Source organism: Schistocerca americana, chromosome 11 (genome assembly GCF_021461395.2).
Source record: "Schistocerca americana isolate TAMUIC-IGC-003095 chromosome 11, iqSchAmer2.1, whole genome shotgun sequence".
Classification (NCBI taxonomy): Eukaryota; Metazoa; Arthropoda; class Insecta; order Orthoptera; family Acrididae; genus Schistocerca; species Schistocerca americana.
Window position 1 is genome coordinate 88,652,609 of NC_060129.1, and position 24,749 is coordinate 88,677,357.

General features: G+C 43.0%; 1 protein-coding gene across 1 annotated transcript in view; it reads left to right on the plus strand.

Moving 5' to 3' along the window:
• Positions 1 to 226: 226 nt before the first annotated feature.
• LOC124553277 (speckle-type POZ protein-like) overlaps positions 227 to 24,749 on the plus strand; it is a 60,593-nt gene continuing 36,070 nt past the window's right edge. Inside the window, exon 1 of the mRNA XM_047127161.1 lies at positions 227 to 436. The gene's annotated coding sequence lies outside the window, so the exon portion shown is untranslated. The remainder of the gene's footprint in view (positions 437 to 24,749) is intronic.

The window sequence follows — 24,749 nt, forward strand, 5'->3', positions numbered from 1 at the left end:
ACCAGATAACACGAAGTAAAGGAGAGTTTATTTCTTGTTGCCGTTCTAATGAAAATTCGAATGGAAAAAACCAAAAGAACAGCTTTAAAACAAGAACAAGTGGAGCAACGAAGTAAATGAAAAAAGCGCAAGTCATGACATTTTCCAAGAATTAAATCAGAAGCAATCGTTGCTGACGTCAAGCTGCTGTTGAGTTATGGAACACGTTACAGGCTCGCGTATCACATACTCTCCTTGAGTGTCACAGCGCTGTAGACATCGGCGGCCAGCTTCATTCCTCCTAGTTTACTGACTTCAGGAAGTCACTTGGGACAGTGCCGGCTCTCCGTTTGCTGAGGAAACAAGACGTCGCCGGTCAGGGGACCAGGCTCAAGCCTTCCCTGCGGCCACAATTCAGCACGCTGCTCTTAAAGGAACTACATCGTCAAGTGGAAAGGTGATTTCATTCGCATCAGAAGGACGTGTCAAAGGACCGATACTGTTAACATTACATACCGGGTGTTTGCGTAAGGCCGAACAAAAATTCAACAGGACATAGAGATTGCTCCACTGAACAATTTGAGGTATGGAAGCTGGGGTCTGAAAAACCAGCTTAACAAGATATGGGAGTATACTCGTCCACCGTTCTGTCTAGTGTTACTGTTTTCCAGCTTATTTACAACTAACACGTGTAGAAGTTTACTGTTGGCCCTCTGAATTTTACTGTTGGCACGACACACGCTGGAAAAAGACGTTCACTTCGCATTCGATATACCACACCCTTCCATCAGATTGCCAAACTGTGTACTGTGATTCGTCACTCCACACAGCGTTTTTCCATTGTTCAATCGTCGAGTGTTTACGCTCCTTACAGGAAGCGAATCGTCGTTTGGTATTTACCGGCGTGATGTGTGGCTAATGAGCAGCCGTTCGACCACAAAATCCAAGTTTCAGTCACCTCTCACATACCTGTCGTAGTACTTTCAGTCGATCTTGATGCAGTTTGGAATTCCTGTGTGGTGGTCTGGATGAATGTCTGACTATTACCCATTACGACCCTCTTCAACTGTTGGCGCTCTCTGTCAGTCAAAAGGTCGGCCTGTACGCTCTTCTGCTGTACGTCTCCCTCCTCGTTTCCACTTCACTATCAAATCCGCAACAGTGGACCTAGGGATGTTTAGGTATGGGGAAATCTAGGGTACAGACGTATGACACAAGTGATACCCCAATCACCTGACCACATTCGTAGTCTGTGAGTTCTGCAGAGCGCCCCATTCTGCTCTCTCACGATGGTTAATGACTACTGTGGTCGCTGGTATGGAGGACCTGGTAGTACGTTGCAGCACAATGTACCTAATACCAAAAACGTATGTTTTTGCTGGTGTCCGGGTACTTTTGATCACATTGCGAATTTTTTTTCTCTTCCTTTTCCTACACTCGAATACCAGTCCTCTACCAATATTAAATTTTGCTCTGCGTTAACTTATGAATAATTTGTATTGTTTCATATTAAATTGTTTCATTTTATGTATCATTTGCGAAGTTGGTTGACGTATAAAACTTGTACTGCTCTGGTTGGTTTTAGCTTCCTGTTTATCTTCGCCATGATAATGCATTCTCTGCGCTGTTTACAGTGCGTTAGCCACGTTTCCGTTTTCTTCTTCATTGTTAGACCTGCCTCTACATTACCCCATTTGACTTTGTATTGGTAAACCTATACTGACTTCCCCAGAAGTCCTATCCTTCGTGTTATGTGTCGACAGAAGTGCCGACACAGTGTTATTTAGACGGGCCGAATAGGCACGCTATAATCTCACCCAGAATATCGTGAAGTCTGAAACAGGATGCTCAATGAATGCTAATAAGAAAAGAACGTAATGTCGGTTTACTTAACTTTATTATCCTTGTGGTATACTTCGTTTATGGTGAATACAAGTAAGACTCTCTCCAGATATGGTTAACTGCGCCTTGCTAGGTCGTAGCTATGGACTTAGCTAAAGGCTATTCTAACTGTCTCTCGGCAAATGAGAGGAAGGCTTCGTACGTCTAGTCGCTAGCAATGTCGTCCGTACAACTGGGCGAGTGCTAGTCCGTCTTTCTAGACCTGCCATGTGGTGGCGCTAGGTCTGCAAGTACTGACAGTGGCGACACGCGGGTCCGACACGTACTAAATGGACCGCGGCCGATTTAAGCTACCACCTAGCAAGTGTGGTGTCTGGCGGTGTCACCACACTTCGTCCTACCACACTTCACTACTCCCACTGCATATAAACTGAACCTGTTCATTTTCTTTTTAAATTCTCTAACCAACTTAAACGGCTAACATATTCCCCTCTGTGACCTCTAGAACGCCAGTTTCGTTTTTTTTTTTTTTCTGTTGATGACATCCTCCCGAGTTTCCCCCGCCCAGAGATCCTCATGGAGGACTACCACACCTCCATAACATTTTACCCGACAGTGTGCCCTCATTATTTAACTATACAGCAAAGCTGCAGGCGCCGCGCGGGATTAGCCCAGCGGTCTAAAGGCGCTGCAGTCATGGACTGTGCAGCTGGTACCAGTTGAGGTTCGAGTCCTCCATCGAGCATGGATGTGTGTGTGTGTGTGTGTGTGTCTTTGTCCTTAGGATAATATAGGTTACATAGTGTGCAAGCTTAGGGACTGATGACTTTAGCAGTTAAGTCCCATAAGATTTCACACACATTTCAACAAAGCTGCAGGCGCTCAGAAAAGAGAAGACAACTAGTAATATTTTGTTAATAGCTTTTCTTCCTGATCCTGCAGCGTCAAAAGACGACAAAATATTTAATGAAGTATGTATGTATTCTCCACACATCTATGTTCCCTCGACACACAATAGGGATTCTTATAAACTAAAACTGTACTCCGTCTGAACAGGCCATGAAGGTCCAATTGTAACGACCGGCCGCCGTGTCACCGTAAGCCTACATGCGTCACTGAATACGGATATGGAGGGGAATGTGGTCAGCACACAGCTCTCCCGACCGTATGTCAGTTTACGAGACCGGAGCCGCTACTTCTCAGTCAAGTAGCTTCTCAGTTTGCCTCACAAGGCCTGAGTGCAGCCCCCTTGGCCACACCAATCAGCCGATCGTATGGTCACCTATCCAAGTGCTAGCCCAGCCCGGCAGTGCTCAACTTCAGCGATCTGACGGGAACCGGTGTTACCACTGCGGCGAGGCCGTTGGCACTAGGGTTTATTGCAGGTCGTTGTTAAGTTCAGCTCTACAGCCTGCCCACTGAATTAGATACGACCCTCTCTCCCTGATGCAAGAGACATTAAACCTCAGTTTTGGCAATGCTTATTATGGCTAACTTGTTTTAGCTGAAAAGTATATTCGATGCACAGTAGCCATGTTCTCGCTTGCCCAGATGGCAAGGCAACTTCTGCTTCGGTATATTGACTACCTTCCTCTAAAATCGCTACTCCACGAAGAACAGCAATTAACAAAATAGTTGTTGACGGTATGCAATATGACAAGGAACACACATAATTAACTCTGTAAGTGACATAAGGTATGGACCTTGGAGAGGCTGCTACACCGCGCGGTCTCAGGGGTCTAGTCACGGTCCGCGCGGCTCCCCCGTCGGAGGTTCGAATCCTCCCTCGGGCATGGGTGGGTGTGTTGTCCATAGCGTAAGTCAGTTTAAGTTAGGTTAAGTAGTGTGTAAAATTAGGGACCGATGACATCAGCAGTTTGATTCCAAAGGAACTTGCCACCACCCCATCACCTTAAAACTCTGAACAAAGGTGAAGCCAAAACGAAAATCAGAATTTAATATAACTCCTTAGATAGTTTAACAAATTCGGTATTGTTGTTATTGCTGTGATCTTCGGTCCAGTGACTGGGTTGATGTGGCTCTCCGTGACACTCTCTCCTGTACAAGCTTCTTCATCTCCTAGTACCTACAGCAACCCACAGCCTTCTGAATCAGCTTAGTGTATTTATCTCATGGTCTCCCTCTACGATTTTTACCCTCCACTCTTCCATCAAATACTAAATTCATGATCCCTTCATGGCTCAGAACATGGCCTACCAACCGATCACTTCTGCTAGTCAACTTATGGAACAAATTACTCTTCTCTCCTATTCTATTCAGTATCTCCTCATTAGTTACGTGATCTATCCATCTAATCTTCAGCATTCTTCTGTAGCACCATATTTTGAAAGCTTCTATTCTCTGCTTGTCCAAACTACTTTTCGTCCATGTTTCACTTCCATACATAGCTACACTCCATACAACCACTTTCAGAAAAGGCTTCACGAGACTAATTCTATACTCGATGTTAACAAATTTCTCCTCTTCAGAAACGCTTTCCTTGCTATTGAAAGTCTAGATTTTATATCCTCTTTGCTTGGGCCATCATCAGTTATTTTGCCTCCATAATAGAAAAAGTCATGGACTACTTTAAATGGTTCAAATGGCTGTGAGCACTATAGGACTTATCTTCTGTGATCACCAGTCCCCTAGAACGTAGAACTACTTAAACCTAACTAACCTAAGGACATCACACACATCCATGCCCGAGGGAGGATTCGAACCTGTGACCGTAGCGGTCATTCCAGACTGAAGCGCCTAGAACTGCACGGCCACACCGACCGGCGGACTACTTTAAGTGTCTCATTTCCTAATATAATTCCCTCACCATCACCTGATTTAATTCGACTACATTCCGTTACCTTCGTTTTGCTATTGTTGATACTCAGTTTATATCCTCCTTTCAAGACACTGTCCATTTCGTTCAGCTGCTCTTCCTGTTACTATGCTGTCTCTGACAGAACTACAATGTCATCGGCGAACCTCAATGTCTTTATTGCTTCTCCATGGATTTTAATTCCTACTCCGAATTTTTCTTTCGTTTGCTTTACTGCTTGCTCGCTATACATACTGAATAACATAATATTCCATATAAATGTCGTGTGGCTAGGGCCTCCCGTCGGGTAGACCGTTCGCCGGATGCTGGTCTTTCGAGCTGACGCCACTTCGGCGACCTGCGAGTCGATGGGGATGAAATATGGATGATTAGGACAACACAAAACCCAGTCCCCGAGCGGAGAAAAATCTCCAACTCCACCGGGAATCGAACCCGGGCCTTTCGTATTGCCCTTTTTCCGCGCCGATCACTGAGCTACAGGGGGCAGACATAATATTCGGTAAAATCACATTCGATGTTATACAATAGATTTCCATAAATGCTGTTTTCTTTATGATTCTTAGAAAACATAGTAACTAAGCACCGATTCACAGGAGGACAGGCAAGCGGTGGTGGTGGTAGGTTCCTATGGGACCAAACTGCTGGGGTCAATGGTCCCTAGGCTTACGCACTACTTAACCTAACTTAAAGTAAGTTACGCTAAGAAAAACACACCCACGCCCATGAGAGGGCTCGAACCTCCGACGGGGGTAACCGCCCGAACCGTAGAAACGCGCCCCCGTTGACCGCGCAGCTACCCCGCGCAGCCACAACTAGGTGGTGAAACATTGGAACCTCAAGCAGTGCTGCGCTAGTATGTGCGTGGGACTCTGCGGCACAGTTTTTGTGCCCGCAGTTCGCAACAGGAGAGGAACATAACACTGAGTAACCTACACCTGAATCATACATCGAAAGAGGCTTTCAAACTGTTCTACTATAAAGAAGCTGGTTTAACGCTGGACTACTGAATTTCTTTTCTGTGAATACAACAAATAAACAGCTTAAGCAAAATTTAGGAGCTTTTTGGTGTGCCTGCAGGAGTGTAAAATCTAACACAGAATGAGCCAAATACTTCTGTTTCAGAGGTGCTCACGCATAAATTACAGAAAGGGATATGTGAATCGAATTTTGCCTTAGTTTTTCTTGTAGTCTTCCCAATACTTCGCTAGGTCATAGCTGTAGCTGAAGTCGAACAAAGATTTTTTTTAAAGGTAATGAACATTCTCAGAGCTACGACGGAGCTGCAGTTATTATCGGTTATTTGTGTGGACACGTTTTCTAATGCAATGTTGGGTCACCGTTTCGCTCATCATCTGAATTCATTGCTGTTGCTAGTCTTGTCAGAGGTAAGTGCAGTAATAGTTTCCTCACTTTAAATGGTCTCGTTCCTTCCATTCCACCTGAACCTAATTCACTTGAGCTCAATAGGAGAAATTAAACAAACGAATGCCTTGAGCATGAGCCGTGTGGTGCAGTACAGCATATCGTTTGGTGAAATCCTCATATTGCAGACAGTTAGCTTCACTTTTCAACGACAATATAGCTCTAGATAAGTAGAACGATGAAGCCTGTAATTCTGCTCATGGATTTGAAATCACGACTGAAGATATTAGTTTCCCTCATTCGACATACTTTCGCAGATATTTTCCCTCTCACTAAAACCGTACTGTTATATTGTATGGTCGAGTTTATCACACTGGCAAAAGTGTAACACCAATTGGTGCGTTCCAAGCTGTGTTCAAAACCAAATGTGCATTTCACGGCCAATGTACGGACGAAACAGCAACTATACATCCTAGGCCTGATGCTGCCGTATATCTAGAAGCAAACATAATTTTGATCAATGTAAGCAGTAATAACTGAAGCTTGTACAAAATCGCTTTAAGATTTCTTTGGACGATTTTTCTGCACTTGATTTTATTTTTCCTTTTTTTCGTTCGCTGCTGTTTAGGATCACAACGGTGGTTGCGCATATTTCCGGAGAAATGCTGGTTATTTGTTGGATATCATTGTCAAATGGACTCCAGGCAACTTTGCTGTGCTGTGCAGTGTCTCTGGTCGCGCCCCGTCGCACTTTCCAACTCTGAGCACAAAATGAGCAGCTACTGGTGGCGTAAGCAATAGAGACACGCTCCAGCTGAGAAGTGTGTGCTGCAGTTCGATTTCTTTATGCTGAGGAATTCCGCCTGATCTCATGCGGCCCATGTAACACAGCCGTCAAGTGTGATAGCAGAGAGTGGCAGTCATGCGAGATCTTTGAAGCAGGATGTCCATGATTCAGGCGGTCAGGGAAGGAAGCGAATGACAGCCGATGTCCTTGTTCACTGGTTGGATAAGGCGATTTGAGAAAATCGACCTTAAGGGGCAGCCCAGAAGAAGCGAAGAGGAACCCTGCCATTGGGCAGTGTCCCTCTTCATGACAATGCTCAGCAGCTCACTTCAGATGCTGTAAAGACGCTCGTGCAGTCTGAGATAGGAAGTGTTTGGTCTCCCACTATAACAGCGTCGATTTTACTTTATCACTAACGGTAGCGTGAAGCTCTGTCGGATGCTTCCCTGAAGTCAAGGAAAACGTCACAAACATGGCCACCAGTGTATACACCGTAGTGGGCCTCATGGAAGAACACAGCGAGCTGAGTGTCCCAAGATCTCTATACATGGAATCCATGCTGATTTTTAATACAGTAGGCTTCCGTGAGCGTAGTTCATATTCTGTAATTCTTGGTTGATGTCAACGATACAGGCGTATTATTATTTACCTCGGTCTTATGAACCTTCTTCGAAATGAAAATGACCTGGGCTTCCTTTCAGTCGCTGGCTACGCTTGGTTGCTCCATGCGACCTACGATAAACAGGTCCTTCTTGTTCAGGATTCAGCGCTGTTCTTCATCTTCCTGCCATTGGAATTTTCAACGCCACTGACAGTAAGAACACTCGTTTTCTTTGTGTTATCTTCAAAAGATAACGTGAGGTGACATAACCTTCAGATTGCCAGCTCTGATCCATCGAACAAAAGGAAGGACAAGAATAGAACAAAAACCAGAACATGATTCACACACCCTACCTATGACAACGCCGTTTGAAAAAAATCAAGGCTAATAGCCTCATAAAACTCGTTAATTCACATGACTATGAACGACCTAACGTGAAAGCCGGTCGGAGGGGCCGAGCGGTTCTAGGCGTTACAGTCTGCAGCCGCACGACCGCTACGGTCGCAGGTTCGAATCCTGCCTCGGGCATGGATGTGTGTGATGTCCTTCGGTTAGTTAGGTTTAAGTAGTTCTAAGTTCTAGGGGACTGATGACCTCAGATATTAAGTCCCATAGTGTTCAAAGCCATTTGAACCATTTGAACCTAACGTGAAAAATATCAACATACACTGCACGCACCTGAGGACGGCTCGACGAGAATAGTTCAGGCCCGGATTTGCTGCCCAGAGCGGCAATTTCACAGGGCGCCAAGTTCATATTCTTGAAGAAAGAAACCTTGTTTCACATGTCGCCTGAGCATCCATTGCATGTTGTCTATTTTAAGTTGGTATCTGAAAGAATGATAAGTTGTTTTCGCATGTATACATAGTGTAAGTGATATCTCTACCAGGGAATTCCCTCGCGTCTAGAAATAAACACAGAGAACGGTGCTATACGAGCTGAGCCGAATAAACCCGAATGGGTGAATGCTATTTGCATTTTGTTTATATGGTTGATTGGCAGTGCGAATTATCAGCGTTATTTTATTAGTTAAATCCATAAATTCAGACTGTCAGAGTGGAAATAACTGGTAAGACGGATTACATATTATATTTCTGCGCTTATCCAATAAAAGGAAATTTAGACAGAAAATTTTTGCCAGATCGCTACATTACCAGTTGTACACTCCCCGGTTAGCAGTCGCATTGAGGTCTGCTCTCGGTAGAGAGCGGAAAACGAGTCGTACGAATACGTAATGACGCCTGAACGGGGAATAAACGCGCGATAATTGAACCTGTGGGACTGGCAGGGTTACTGAAATTAACCAGAGAATAAGCTTTCACAATGGAAGGAATACTTACAGAATTTTTGATGAAAAGATTCTTGTTAGAACGAGGAAGGAGAGGAAACGGCGACACCACACAAATTATGTGGAAGAATATGACGACTGCAAATTTATATAAAAGATTTGGTAGTACTAGTTTTCGATCTCATGAACGAAACGTGATACTATTTCTTAATATAAAACTTTCTGCTTGGAGTAGGCCTAATAGGCATTTCATATTGATACTTCGTGAATTATGCTGTCATGTTACTTACGTAAGCGAGTTAAATAAAAATGATCATTTGTGCGAAAACAGAATCACTTATTTGGTGTGTGTTACAATTGCAGCAATATTAGGAAGGCCAGTTCATTTTATCTAGCAGACAGTGGAAAAATAGACATAATCAAGTCGAAAAACCACACAAGTCTTGAGTACTAAGCGTATTAACTGTTTTTACAGTATTAGAAGACGACATCCTGATTTTGCATATAGCAGACCGTTTGACGGACTTAGATGAGGTAGTAGATTAATTCACAGAAAGGAAGGCACACCATGGAAATCTGTAGCAAGATTAGAGACAAAAAAATTCTGGGACCTAAGGATTGAACAAATGTGTATTGTTTTGATGGTCTCTTGTTTCTTACTGTCTTTTTTTTTTCTTCCTTAGGAGGAGGCAGGATATGAAACCGAATGACTAGGAGCAGGAAAGACACTACAGGACAATTTAAATTCCACTGCCCAGAATATACGTTTGATGGCTTCCACTGCAAAATATACACGATCGAATTCCACAGAGCAAAATACAGTCACGTGTGATGGAAGACTGCTGTGTGAAGAGGCGTGGCACTCCAGTTTGGGAGACTTAAGACCGAATAACTTGTTTTACATATCCTGGGACATATATATTTTCTACATCAAACTCCTCAGGAAGATGCGCGGTACAAAATGAACATATGTTTGAATAATTGAGTTTTTTTTAAATTTTTGACGACATATCACAAACAGTCTAGGTGGTGGGGGGAGGATGGGCTCCACTATCAAGTTCTGGCTCCAGTTCGCAAAAGTCATAGATCCAGGGCCGGAAAAGTTAAAGAAGAAATGAGTTCAGTACAAGATGAACGAGCTGCTACGCCCCTGCCTCACCCGCCATGTTGCAGCTCTGCGGACTGAAACAGCCTCTCGAGTGCACCGCGCTTTGTCGGTGTGACGCAGGGAGCCGCCGACTTAGCGAAGGCGAGGCGCCGCATATCGCTTGTGAACCTGTGCCCTCGACCGCCAGCAGTCGCTATCAAGGTTTATTTTTTCTTTTCTGAGAAGTAATTACCCACCAGTGCAGCTGATCAACAAACAAACTGCGAAGAAGGGGGCTTCACATGAGGAAAAAGACGTAAAGGCACTCTCTGTCAGCACATTTTATGATATGTTTAATATACAGGTTCACGTCAGATTATATCACCGTTTTCATTATACAGGGTGTATGAAAAAGAATCATCCGATTTGGCACGTCTACATTCTTGAAAGTAACAAATATATAGGAGGTTGGTTCATTAAGTAATGCCCCACATTTTTTCCTCAGAACGTATATATTGTTAAGACTCAGAATTTTGTGACAATGTATATGAACATGTCTTGTTCATGTCCTATTTTTCTACGTAGTCTCCATCACTATCTTTGGCTGTACCCCAATGTTGTGGAAGAGCATTTATTCCCTGCCGGTAAAAGCTCTTGTCCTGCGGGTGTAGCCATGTTTTCATTGCATAACCGGACCTTTCGTTATCATCAGTGTTCCCCGTAGAGAATCTTCAAGCGGCACAAAGAGATGGAAGTGGGGGGGGGGGGGGGGGGGAGGTCTGGACGGTAGGATGGATGCCGCAATGATGTACAACCCAGTTTGGCGATGTGTTCCCGGGTACTCATACTTATGTGCGGGCGTGCATTATCGTGTACGACCAAGATCTGGATTCTTGTCCTATCGGACATGTCGGAAACGGTTCTTTATTCAGAGTCTTCAGGTATGCCAATGAATTGGTGGTTGACTCCCTTGGCATCACATCTACCAGAATGACGCCATCACTATCCCAGAATACTGCCGTCATGACTTTACCGGCAGAGGGGGTTGTCTTGAATTTCTTCTTTTGTAGTGAATGAGGATGATGCCACTCCATCGACAGCCTTTTTGTATCCGGCGCCAAGTGGCGCACCCATCTTTCGTCACCGGTAACGATCCGTGACAGAAACGTCCCTCCGTCGGTCTCAAAACTTCAGATGAAATGGCTTTTCTTTGAATCTTGTGGTCCGCTGAGAGCATTCGTGCAACCAATCGTCAGCACCTCTTTGCATATCCGTGAGTCTCGATCATTGCAGACGCATTTCCAATGCTGGCCGACAACTGTCGAGGCAATTGTTGAGTTGTGATGCGCCGGTCGGCACGAATAATGGCTTCCGCACGACTCAGCATGCCTAGAGCAGTGGCTGTGACCAGACGTACCGAGCATGGCTAAACATGGAGTTCTGTTTCTGAATTTTCTGAAGCTGTAACTTTCTTTACCCATCGACCAACTGTACTCCTATCAACTGCATCATCGCCATAGACTGTACGAAAAATTTTATGGATGTTCACCACAGTTCGTCTTTCCGCACACAACAATTCAATAACAGCACGCTGCTTGTAACGTTAGTCGTATGTAGACGCCATGTTGACGCTGTACTACGGCTCTGCCATCTGCCAGAACGGTTCGAAACTTCACCGGGCACATAACAAACATAAAATGTGAAGCATCAACAAGGACATTTGTCTTTGTACATTAACGCATTTTCAAAAAAAAAGAAATGTGGAACATTACTTACTCGGTGACCCTCGTGCAATGAATATTCTTTTTTCATTAACGGGAAACTGAAAAACTTTCTTTTTCATACCTTTTCGTGGGTGTTCAGTATGCTTCCCTTGACATGAATGGCAAATGTCAATCCTGTATTCAAACTGTTCTTCACTGCAGCTAGCATGTCCTGAGTTACAGCCTCCACAGCTGCTGTCATACGATGTCTCAGTACACTCATTGTTGTTTGTAATGAAGGCAAATTAACACAGTCTTTTATAAACCCCCATAAGAAATAATCACATACAGTCAGGACCGGTGACCTGGAGGCCAGTAATGTAAGGGTGAATGATTTGGTCCATTGCGATCGATCCATCGTTCAGTAATCCTTCGATTTAAAAATTCCCGCACTTCCAGATGCCAGTGTGGTGGTGCCCAATCCTGTTGGTAAATGAAGTCGTTCGAATCCAGTCTCCAACTGTGGGGTAGGATCGCTCACAAACATATCGAGGCTTATGCTTCCTGTAACAGTATTCTCGGCAAAGCAAAATGGACCGTACATCTTTTATCGTCTAACTGCACAAAACACATTAAAATTTGGAGAATCCCTCTCATGTTGTACAACTTCATGTCGTTGTTCCGTACCCCATACTCTCGCAGCATTACGGTCCACCTTCCCTTTAAATGGAATGTTGCGTCGTCACTTAACACTAAGGGTGGAAGAAAACTGTCACCCTCCATCTTGCTGACAACGAAATTACAGAACACACGTTGTTGTTTGTCACCTTCACGAAGAGCTTGCAGTGGCTGAATTTTGTACGGTTTCACGTGTAGACGTCTACGCAACACACGCCAGACGGATATCGGAGGCATGTTGAGCTGTCGGCCTCTACGGCGAACGGATTTCTGCGGCCTCCTTGTGAAACTGTGGCGGATGCGTTCGATGTTTGTGTCAGACACTCGCAGATGTCCCGGCGATTTGCCTTTACGGAAACAACCTGTTTCTCGCAATTGTTCGTTCCATCGTCCAACGCTCTGTGCTGTAGGAATCCACACCATATCCAGTACGAAAGTCACGCTGAAAAGTTATTACCGTCCCGCATTGCTCTTTCCATCAGTACATTTTCACGCACATATCTCAAGTAACGGAATAGGTGCATTTTTATCGGGTCATCGTATTTTACACTTAGTTGATTGGAATCGAAAGAAGTCAGAAAACTCGGAAAGAAGAGCTGCTAGAGCAAAACGAAGCATGTGAGGAAGAGTAAGGTTTACTATTTGTTGCTGGAATCGCAGATTGCTCGGAAAGCATTTTACATTATTGTTAACTTCCTTGAATTTCTGGTTTCCGAGAATTTATTTTCAAAGACGTTCATCTCGAAATGACTTTTTTGACATTTGCGTACGATCTAACTCAAAAAGTACGGAACCGATCATTATGAAATTTGGTAGATGATTCTTTATAAAATTATGACATATTGAACCACCGTGTGAGATGATATCATGGTTTCAAGGGTATTTTTCTTTGTTTAATTAGAGAAGAACAATCCAGAAAATCGAAGTAAATTGTTCCGACGCCTGCAGACATTTTAATATTCATTATTTTCACCTGCACGGAGCTTCATATTCTTAGAAAATAAGCTATTAATGTAAAATCAAAGTCTTTTTGATTTCAGATGAAAATCGGAATGGCTGCATTGCACGCAATTGGAGAACTATACCCACAACCTTCAGCGGACATCAAAGCCTAACTTTGTTAATTTTGGCTGAAATTATTCAAAAAATTTAAAAAACTGTTCGAAATATGAATTAACTGATATAAAAATTGCTTAAAATTCTGATTAAATCTTCCCACCCCAAAAGAATCTCGAAAATTCGGCGTCAAACAGCTTCCTCGTGTGGTTTCCCCCCTCAATCACAAGATTATCGACATCTTTATACACTTTCAGGCGCGAACGCCTTCTCCTCCAACAGGAAGGATATAGAGAAGGCCAAGGAGCGTTTGGAACAGCGAACGAAATGTAGCAGTCAAGATCTTCTCAATTTTGTAGCTCTACAAATCTGGTCATCAATTGTAGGGCGCATCGCTGGACCGGGACCACTGCCACGGCTGGACGTAGTGCTGACGGCAAGTGGGAGGCGCCTCCAGAGGGCGAATCTCGGAGAAGGAGAGAGAAAGGCCACTGAAATGAACACCTCATGGTGGGCAAGTACGTCGATGTCGGGGAATGGAGTGGGCAGAGGCTGGGAACGAACGGAATCTGATGTGGCCCACGTGTCTTTCTGCTAGTCAGAGGTTCCAGCCACTCTGTTCCGCGATCGCTTATCTCAGTCTCTGCAATTTGGGGCTTCGTGCGATGGTTGAAAGGAGGGACCGTATTTCGCGGTGAAACAGTTTAGAAATACCGAATGCATCACTTTGCATTACGGTGCCAGAATGGCCACTGGCGACAGAATACGCGATATGAATTCACTTACAGCCTTTGCGTAAGAGCAAGAATTCTTAGTGTTTCGGCTAAGATCACATGGCAGAAATATTTCGAACGTCAGACCTATGCAAGGGTTATCGTTGTCGGTGCGGAGGGGGGGGGGGGGAAGGAGTGGGGGAGGGAGGGGGTCTCGAGGAAAACTGCGGACCGAGTGGGTGGGAGGCGGCAGCCCAGTCCAGCACAGGAGGCGGGTCTCGCTGCCGGCCACCACTGCACTGGCTGCCGCGGCGCCCGACCTGTCTGGTGAGTCTCCACGTACTCCCTCCATCAACGTACGGTAGGTGTATACTGTGCGTCTAACTTCCCTCAATTTGGCAGTCTCCTGTTCTCAGTGTTGTCCACACTGAAGAGTGCCGGCTATGAAAATGGGGAAAACTAAAGTGAGACCGAGATGTTTTTCACTTTTCCCAACTATTTTCCTCTATCTGTAGCGCGACAGCTCTTATTATTAACTCCTGTATTGTCTCACGTCAGTTATGATCTTTAGTAAATACACCTTCTTACGGCACAATGTAAATAATGGTGCTGCCAGCATTAGTTATTACTGTACGGAATTGGATGGTTTTGATACAGGTTCCAGAACGAATGTTGCTTTTGATGTATGCTTGTCGGACATAAATGACAACTGAAGCAGGCGAGGCTTCCGCAATGAAATTTTTACTGCGCAAAAGAGTGTGACTAATATGAAACTACCTGGCAGAGCACTTTCCCGCGAAAGGCAAATGTCCCGAGTTCGAGTCTCGGTCCGGCACACGGCTCTGATCTGCCAGGACGTTTCAGGCGACAGTTGCTGGAAGACTTTTACAGAGTGGTAATGTAAGCAACATCTATCTGCCAGCTGGAAGAAATTCAGATGCTCTGGATTCATAAATGTTTTTACTAAACTAAGTAACAACATGGAGGAAAGTTGGATGTTGAATTTATGTAGAGGCTGATACCAAAAGTTTACTCAGCAACGTTGTGCACAACAGTAGGTGTTCGAAACGACGACTAATTGGAACGCCTACAGCCTTATTTGTGCAAGTACGTGACATACACGATGCCACATATCCCAGTCACTAGATCGAATGGGGAGACCAATTTGCATGTCTCCTGCGCTCCCCTCATCGGACGCCTCTTAATGTTTTCTATCTCTTGTCATATCAACAACATCGTCTACATGACACGGTGTCTGTAAAAGTTCAGTTTCGTTAACACATGTTGCCGTACAATTTACAGTCCATCACTCACGTTGGATGGTGTCACTTTATTTGAACTCACACTTTTGAGAACGTGTGTTTTGGTCCTGTCATTAAATAATTTGTGCAATACTTAATCAGTTTATTACTTCCCATTCGCTCAAGCTCCAAGTAGGTACACACTCACGTTTTATATCAAAGTCTGCACCATTGCTGTAGTTCAAAATCTCACTCTATTTCTGAGACCATATAACTGTTTTATTTCGTACACATTCTCTCTTAGTGTAACGTATACTTGTTTACTGTAACAACTATTGGTACCTTCTCGTACTTCCTTTGTCTTCATCCGTCTTCTTGATAATCTTATATCGTTTCCGTCGATACACAGCTGAAATTTAAGTTCTTGGACCTTTTCTCTTTCCTCCTCCTTGTCTTCGGACTTTTCTTCCTCGTCGATAGTTTCGAAACGAATAGTGTGATCTCCTCTTACATTTTGGTACTGTAATGCGATAGTGCTGCTGGCTACTTAACCTCTTCATTAGTCCCTGGGTGCTCAAACTACTTCAACTCCCTGCGTGCTTTAGTTCTTTTCCCTCCGACTATTACTTTTCCTACTCATAAAACAAGACTTCCCTTCTGCCCACCTTTACACAGCCACACACCTGGTTCAGCTAACTCGCTTTCGTCTTCACAAAATTTGCACGGGTTAAAATTCTCATATCGGTCTAAAGTATTCTGGTTTACGCACAGAGCAATAGGAATCTTATACACACTGCGTTTAATTTAGTTTAAGATCAGTAATGCCTACTTGTGTTGGCAACAGGTAATTATTGCATGTCTGAAACCTCACTTTAAAGTCGCTAGAAGGCGATATAGTTTTATGAGGATTAACAACAAGAGTGTGCCTTTAAGGGATCTCGCGCGACATTTTCTCCGATTCCGAGGCAGTTTCATTCCTGCGACACCCTATGATTTCTGTTATGAAGTTCTGACTCCACCAGTGTAGAAATGACGTCGTTAATGCCACAGCTAATTGTCTGCTCTGTAGAGCTTTGTGGCTCACAGAGTGAAAGAATTTGACAACTTCGCAAAATATACAGCGGGATATTTAACTTTGCTTACCTCTGCAATCGTTCAGTTTCTGAGGTTCGGTAGTGTTTTCTCTATACAGAACTCGTTGCGAAAGGCAAACAGTGTGGCTGGTAAGAAGTTTTGGTCAGTCACACAAATCAGTATTCTATCCGAACCACATTCTCATAGACTTTTGAAATGAATTGAAGGACTCTAATAGGTCTGTAACTAATTTCGCTTATCTGCATTTTTACAGATCTCTGTTTCCAAATGTCATTGAAGTCTGTCAGCAAGTACGGCCCCAGTCGTTAAATGATTACAAACAGACTTAATTATATTCCTATCAACTCTGGACCAGATTAAAATAGAAATAAATCTAATGCGCCTGTACTGGGCTTGTAGCCACTTTGAAGAAGTAACCAGAGTCGCTATGGCAGAGACTGACACGGTAGCGGGTCGGACCCACACGGTAATCAGGTTATGAGGGAGCTATTTATTTTGGTAGGTACCTACTACGACGATGTGGCACTGATAAACTGTTTTTCATAATTCCTTAGTTTCTCGTCGTGATAAATTATGCTTAGTTTTCTCCACACATTCCCCATCCACAGATACTAAGTACGCACTTGGTTACAGCAGTTATAGCTGTATGGCGCTCTACTTAGCGACTACGATAGGTCGACCATTATCTGTAGAAGGCCAGAAAGGGCTGAAAACTGTATTTCTGATTGCAGATAAACTGAGGAAGGAATGAGGTAGCAAGTCCGCATGAGCGCTTTACATTATGTCCAGAACACACGTGATCACACTCCCATGAATGTATTGACCAGGTATGTGAGCGTACTTTAGCATTTGTGTGTAGTTGTTGTAGTAATGGTGGTAGTAGTAGTAGTTGTTGTTGTTTATTAGTAGATCACTATTTACAGGCATATCGGACACGTCCTGGTATTACAATCTAGGAACGATAAAATAAGATAATTCACATATAGAGACATTTGTAGGCTTATAGGTCTAGAATGGCAAGAGTGTGACAAATAGTTAGCCGTGGCCTTATAGTAGGAATAAACCTAGCATTTATCGGAGATGATTTACGGATACCACGAAAATCTAAATTAGGGTGGGAGAATGAAGAGCGGACCATCCACCCTCCCGAATACAAGGCCAGTCAGTTTAAGACAGTGCTACCTCATTCGGTTTATCTCTTGCGTACAGTACTTCAGGCGGCAGGGAACTCGGTTGGAGGGGTAAGCTACTACTTGAAACAGTTTACAACACAATACGAATTCATCAAACACACTCGATGTCTTGAAAAATTACAGAATTATCTGTGTTACATGATAACAAAATTTAAATGTACTTATTGCTCTGAGGTCATCTAGCAACATTACTCATGCTTCACAGCAGAGGTTGCTTCGAACTTTACACCGAGACAGGCATTTAGTTAAATTCAAACAGAATGAAATAATTTGTCAAAAAATGAAGGAATCATTAAGTTAAATTAAATGTATATGAAAGGAAGGGGAAACTACAGCCGTAATTCTTCCCGAGGGCATGCGGCTTTACTGTGTGCTTAAATGATGATGGCGTCCTCTTGGGTAAAATATGCCATAGGTAAAATAGTCCCCCATTCAGATCTCCGGGCGGGGACTACTCAGGAGGACAGCGTTATCAGGAGAAAGAAAACTGCCGTTCTACGGACCGGAACGTGGAATGTCAGATCCCTTAATCGGGCAGGTATTTTAGGAAATTTAAAAAGGGAAATGGTTAGGTTAAAGTTAGATATAGTGGGAATTCGTGAGGTTCCGTGGCAGGAGGAACAAGACCTCTGGTCAGGTAACTACAGTGTTATCAACGCAAAATAAAATAGTGGTAATGCAGGAGTGGGTTTAATAACGAATAAAAAAAAATTGGAGCTCTGGTAAGCTACTACCAACAGCATAGTGAACGCATTATTGTGGCCAAGATAAATACGAAGCCCACGCCTAGCTCAGTAGTTAAAGTTTGTATGCTAACTAGATCCGCAGATGATGAAGAGATTGATGAAATGTATGATGAGATAAAAGAAATTATTTAGACAGTGAAGGCAGACGAAAATTTAATAGTCATAGGTGACTGGAATTCGATAGTAGGAAAAGGAAGCGAAGGAAACGTAGTAGGTGAATATGGGACTGGGGGTAAGGAATGAAAGAGGAAGCCATCTGGTAGAATTTTGTACAGAGCATAACTTAATCATAGCTAACACTTGGTTCAAGAATAATGAAAGAAGGGTGTATACATGGAAAAGGCCTGGAGATACTGGGAGGTTTCAGATAGGTTATATAATGGTAAGACAGAGATTTAGGAACCAGGTTTTAAATTGTAAGACATTTCCATCAAGCAAATGTGGACTCTGAACAGAATCTATTGATTATGAACTGTAGATTAAAACTGAAGAGACTGCAAAAAGGTGGGAATTTAAGGAGATGGGACCCGCATAATCAGACAGAACCAGAGGTTGCAGAGAGTTTCAGGGAGAGCATTAGGGAACGATTGACAAGAATGGAGGAAAGAAATACAGTAGATGAAGAATGGGTAACTTTGAGAGATGAAATAGTAAAGGCAGCAGAGGATCGAGTAGACCAAAAGACGAGCGCTAGTAGAAACCCTTGGGTAACTGAACAAATATTGAATTTAATTGATGAAAGGAGAAAATATAAAAATGCAGTAAATGAAGCAGGCAAAAAGGAATATAATGTCTCAAAAATGAGATCGACAGGAAGTGCAAAATGGCTAAGCAGGGATAGCTAGAGGACAAATGTAAGGATGTAGAGACATATATCACTAGGGGTAAGATAGGTACTGCCTATAGGATAATTAAAGAGACCTTTGGAGGAAAGAGAACCACTTGTATGAATATCAAGAGCTCAGATGGAAACCCAGTTGTAAGCAAAGAATGGAATGCAGAAAGGTGGAAGGAGTGTACAGAGGGTCTATACAAGAGTGATGTACTTCAGGACAATATTATGGAAATGGAAGAGGATGTAGATGAAGATGAAATGGGAGATATGATACTGCGTGAAGAGTTAAACAGGGAAATGAAAGAGCTGAGTCGAAACAAGGTCCTAGGAGTAGACAACATTCCACTACAACAACTGACGGCCTTGGGAGAGCCAGTCCTGACAAAACTCTACCATCTGGTGAGCACGATGTATGACACTGGCGAAATACCCTCAGACTTCTAGAGAATATAATAATTCCAATCCCAAAGAAAGCAGGTGTTGACAGATGTGAAAATTACCGAACTGTCAGTTTAATAAGTCACAGCAGCAAAATACTAACGGGAATTCTTTACAGACGAATGGGAAAACTAGTAGAAGCTGACCTCGGTGAAGATCAGTTTCGATTCCGTAAAAATATTGGAAGACGTGTGGCAATACTGACCCTACGACCTATCTTAGAAGCTAGATTAAGGAAAGGCAAACCTACGTTTCTAGCATTTGTAGACTTATCATCATCATCATTTAAGACTGATTATGGCTTTCAGCGTTCAGTCTGGTGCATAGCCCCCCTTATACAGTTCCTCCATGGTCCCCTATTCAGTGCAAACATTGGTGCCTCTTCTGATGTTAAACCTATTACTTCAAAATTTGTAGACTTAGAGAAAACTTTTGACAATGTTGACTGGAATACTCTCTTTCAAATTCTGAAGGTGGCAGGGGTAAAATATAGGGAGCGAAAGGCTATTTACAATTTGTATAGAAACCAAATGGCAGTTATAAGAGTTGAGGGCCATGAAAGTTGGGAAGTGAGTGAGACAGAGTTGTAGCCTCTCCCCGATGTTATTCAGTTTGTATATTGAGCAAGCTGTGAAGGAAACAAAAGAAGAATTCGGAGTAGGTATTAAAATCCATAGAGAAGAAATAAAAACTTTGAGGTCGCCGATGACATTGTAATTCTGTCAGAGACAGCAAAGGACTTGGAAGAGCAGTTGAACGGAATGGGCAGTGTCTTGAGAGGAGGATATAAGATGTACATCAACAAAAGCAAAACGCGGATAATGGAATGTAGTCGAATGAAGTTGGGTGATGCTGAGGGAATTAGTTTAGGAAGTGAGACACTGAAAGTAGTAAAGGAGTTTTGCTATTTGGGGAGCAAAATAACTGACTTTGGTCGAAGTAGAGAGGATATAAAATGTAGACTGGCAATGGGAAAGAAAGCGTTTCTGGAAAAGAGAAATTTGTTAACATCGAGTATAGATTTAAGTGTCAGGAAGTCGTTTCTGAAAGTATTTGTATGGAGTGTAGCCATGTATGGAAGTGAAACATGGACGATAAATAGTTTGGACAAGAAGAGAATAGAAGCTTTCGAAATGTGGTGCTACAGAAGAATGCTGAAAATTAGGTGGGTAGATCACATAACTAATGAGGAGGTACTGAATAGGATTGGGGAGAAGAGGAGTTTGTGGCACAACTTGACCAGAAGAAGGGATCGGTTGGTAGGACCTGTTCTGAGGCATCAAAGGATTACCAATTTAGTATTGGAGGGCAGCGTGGAGGGTAAAAACCGTAGATGGAGACCAAGAGATGAATAAACTAAGCAGATTCAGAAGGATGTAGGTTGCAGTAGGTACTGGGAGATGAAGATGCTTGCACGGGATAGAGTTGTGTGGACAGCTGCATCAAACCAGTCTCAGGTCTGAAGACCACAACAACAACAACAATACAATCAGAAACTGAGAAGAGACAATTCCAAATCTAGGAACGCTTCGCTCCTGAAATGACATACGGTACAGTGCTTCTAGAAGAGGAGAAAATTCTTTCGCATACTCTAAATAGAAACAGATTGACATTCTGTCGGATCCAGTGGCTATTGCTCTGTAGAGTGATTTCAGTAGTTTTTGTGCCCAATGGACGTTTATTTCGGCAAATGTCATTCAGGCGTTCTCTTGACGAATTAAATAAGGAACCACTGTAAGATCTTCCTCAGAGAAACAATTTTGGAAAAAAGTGTAGTATGTCGGTTATCCCTGTCATCCTCCATTTCGATGCCGTAATGTGGGGACTTATCACTTCAATATTTTCACTGACCTAACAGAAGGATAAAACCACTCAGCATTTTATTTGAAGTCAGCAGATGTAATGTATCTTTCCAATTCGTTGAATCTTCTTATTTTCTTTTGTCCACAGGACTTGCAGAGCAGTAGAATTGAGTTGCTTCATTAAATAATTTATTTATCCTATTTTAGAGTTCTGTACTGTGAGTAGAAAACTTCGTATTACGCTACTGTCAAAAGACTTCGCGAATTTACATATAACAAAACTTTCAGTTCGGTGTTCAAAGGAGATAAATCCTAAGCTGTACATTTTATTTGCAAATGAGTCTCTTCCCTACCTTCTGGCAGCGGTGTCTGGACGTCGCAAGGCCAGAATATCTGACCTGCACTGCGGGCTGACTACTCGCCTTTATGTGTCACAGAGGTTGGTCGCGCACTGATGTTTTAATGCGCCGGTACGCAGATAAGAAATGATCCATTTGTCTAACAATTTATAGGATGTTTATAGGATGTATTGAGAAATGGACTGAACAATCAAAACCGTAGGGCTAATAAAGTTGACTAACACATCATTCATAAATATTTATTGATATTACTGAAATATCTGTGAATGGTGATCTCACTTCATTGTGGATTCAAAGCAAAGTCATTAACAAATAATCATAAATAAAGTGCAGAAGTACAGCGTAAAAGCAGAGCATATGCTTGCAGATTTCTTTTTTCTCAAAGCGGTAATTATCAAAACTGTGTGCAAACATTTCAAAAAATTTTGATCCTTCACACGATGCAAAACATCGTTCACTGCTCACATGCAACCAATAACACAGCTGTAACAAAATAATCTACAGGGTCAGAATTATTCAACTGTATGAGAAAAATCGCGAATTAGTTACAAGCTGTCGGGCGTGCACGCACTTTATTCAGCATGTGAATATCACTACTGATATTCGTCCATGGGTTGTGAGACGTTCGATATGCCTGCCATCATTGTGCACACGAAAAGCGAAATTCTGCATGGCCCGCTGAAGTGTCGGAACGTCGATGATGTCGATGACCTCCTGAATGGCTGTTTTCATTTAAGCCGTGGTCTCGGGGTTACTGCTGTACGCCTTGTCTTTAATATAGCCGCACAATGAGGAGTCGCATGTGATCAGGTCCGGAGAATATGACGGCCAATAGAGACCTTTGACAGTAGCCTCTGGGTACACCAGAGGCAGAATGCGGTCCCCAAAGTGCTTCTCCAGGACATCAGACACTCTCCTGCTTCGATGGTATCGAGCTCTGCCTTGCATGGGTCACATCTTGTCAAAATCAGGGCGTCTTTGGATAATGGGGATGAAATCATTTTCCAAAACCTGCACTTTGCCGTTCGGTAGTCACCGTGCCATCGAGGAGTATCACACCGATTACTACGTGACCCGTTGAGGGTGGAGAGATTTCTCGACTGCGGAGTGCGGATTCTCAGTCCCCCAAATGCGCTTGTTTCGCTTATCGACGAATCTACGCAAATTAAAGTGGGCTTCGTCGCTAAAGCGAACCAAACGCATGCACATGTTAATTCCCATCATGGCCCGTGGCTAACCGCGCAGTTTTAACGTCCTAAAGCAAACCGTTGACAAGTTATGGCGATTTTATTTCATTCAGTTCAATAATATTCACCTTGCAAGTTCGTTTCTGCCTTGGTTCTCACTAGCACGAAGCTAAAGTTCCAACAAGTTCTCCAAAATAAATAATCGAAACTGTATTTGAGTGTTCCAAATCCTGCACCAAGTAAGAGTGTGGGGCAGAGCTCAGTGAATTAAGGGAAGTTAAACGCTCTGCACCCAGAAACAGTGCGCGTTAACTCGCCGACTAGATCTCTCTACAGCTTTACCTCTCGTGAGATCACCGGAACGACCCTCCGAGACAGAAAGCTGCCGAAACTTGAACGACGAAACACCAAGTACCGAATGAACCGAAAGACGCAAAGAGAACACGCGCAGTGATCCACGCCCTTCCACATTCTCTGTGGCATCGCCCAACACTGACTCGGTGTTGACCCTGAGAAATATTCATATTTAAGGCTGTCCCACATGCGTACTTTACATTAAATTCAAAATAGTTAAATTCAAAATAATCTTAGTCGTCACGGACATTTTGTGGCCACTCGAAGCATGAGCAGTGTGATATTACATAAGATATTAACAAAAACGTAAATCATATTCAAGTAACTCGTTCTGTGCTCACACGAAATATGCTACTTAGAGATATACGATTAACGTGTCGCTAATGTAAGAGGAGTGCCCATCCGCCATCTATTCATTTGTTCTGTAAGAAGTTACATATAGTGGAGCTTTTCCTTTTTTATTCAGAATTTTCACTAATGCCCATTTCCATTAATCAGTAAACCTTGGATTAAATAGCATTCAACATCAGCTGCAGTAATCATCATCGATTATGATTACGTTTGAATCTAAATATCTCAACCTTCCCCTTATTACTTGCAACTGTGGCAAGTTCAGAGTATTGGCACATTTAAAAAACCGTAATGCTACAAAACAGAGCAAGTTGCGTAAATGAAATCTGGTTTTTGTAGTGTTTAGCTTTGATGTGACACCTCATATGCTGCTACAGCTCGAAGAGCGTGTTAGTTGTTAATTGTCAGTGGCCTCTGACAATATCTGTAATCAAAAGCTTCGTAAATGTTGTAATAATTGTCACAAAATTGTGATCAATGTTGCGGTGAGCTCATTTCTTCACCAATATCTCTGTGATATCTTCGGTTTCATGATAGATTGCCCCCATTCGAGTCAGCACTCAGTTGTCACCATATACAGGATATATCAAAAATATTTATCCTATTTGACACGTCTATATTTCTGTAACCAATAAACATACACAATGACTTTTGTGTTTTGATGAACGGAAAACTCAAAAAGTTTTTTTTTCCTTCCTTCTGATAAGTGTTCATTATGCCGGCCTTGAAATGTACGGCATATGTCAATGCTGTATTCAGATTGTTCCCACACTGCAGCGAGCATGTCTTGAGTTACAGGTTCCACAGCCGCTGTTATGCGATGTCTCGGTTCATTCCCCTTTGTTGGTAATGGAGGCACATGAACGGAGTCTTTCATAGATCCCCTCTAGAAATAGTCACATATAGTCAGGTCCGGTAACCTTGGAGGCCAGTAGTGTAAGGGTGAACGATTTGGTCCATTGCGATCGATCCATCGTTCGGTAATCCTTTGATTTATAAATTCCCGCACTTCCAGATGCCAGTGTGGCTGTGCCCCGTCCTGTTGGTAAATGAAGTCTTTCGAATCCAGTCTCCAACGGTGGCGTAGGAACTTTCTCCAACATATCGAAATATGTACTTCTTGTAACAGTGTTCTAGGCCAAGGAAAATCGGACGTACATCTTTTACTGTTCTAACTGCACAAAACACATTAAATTTTGGAGAGTCTCTCTCGTGT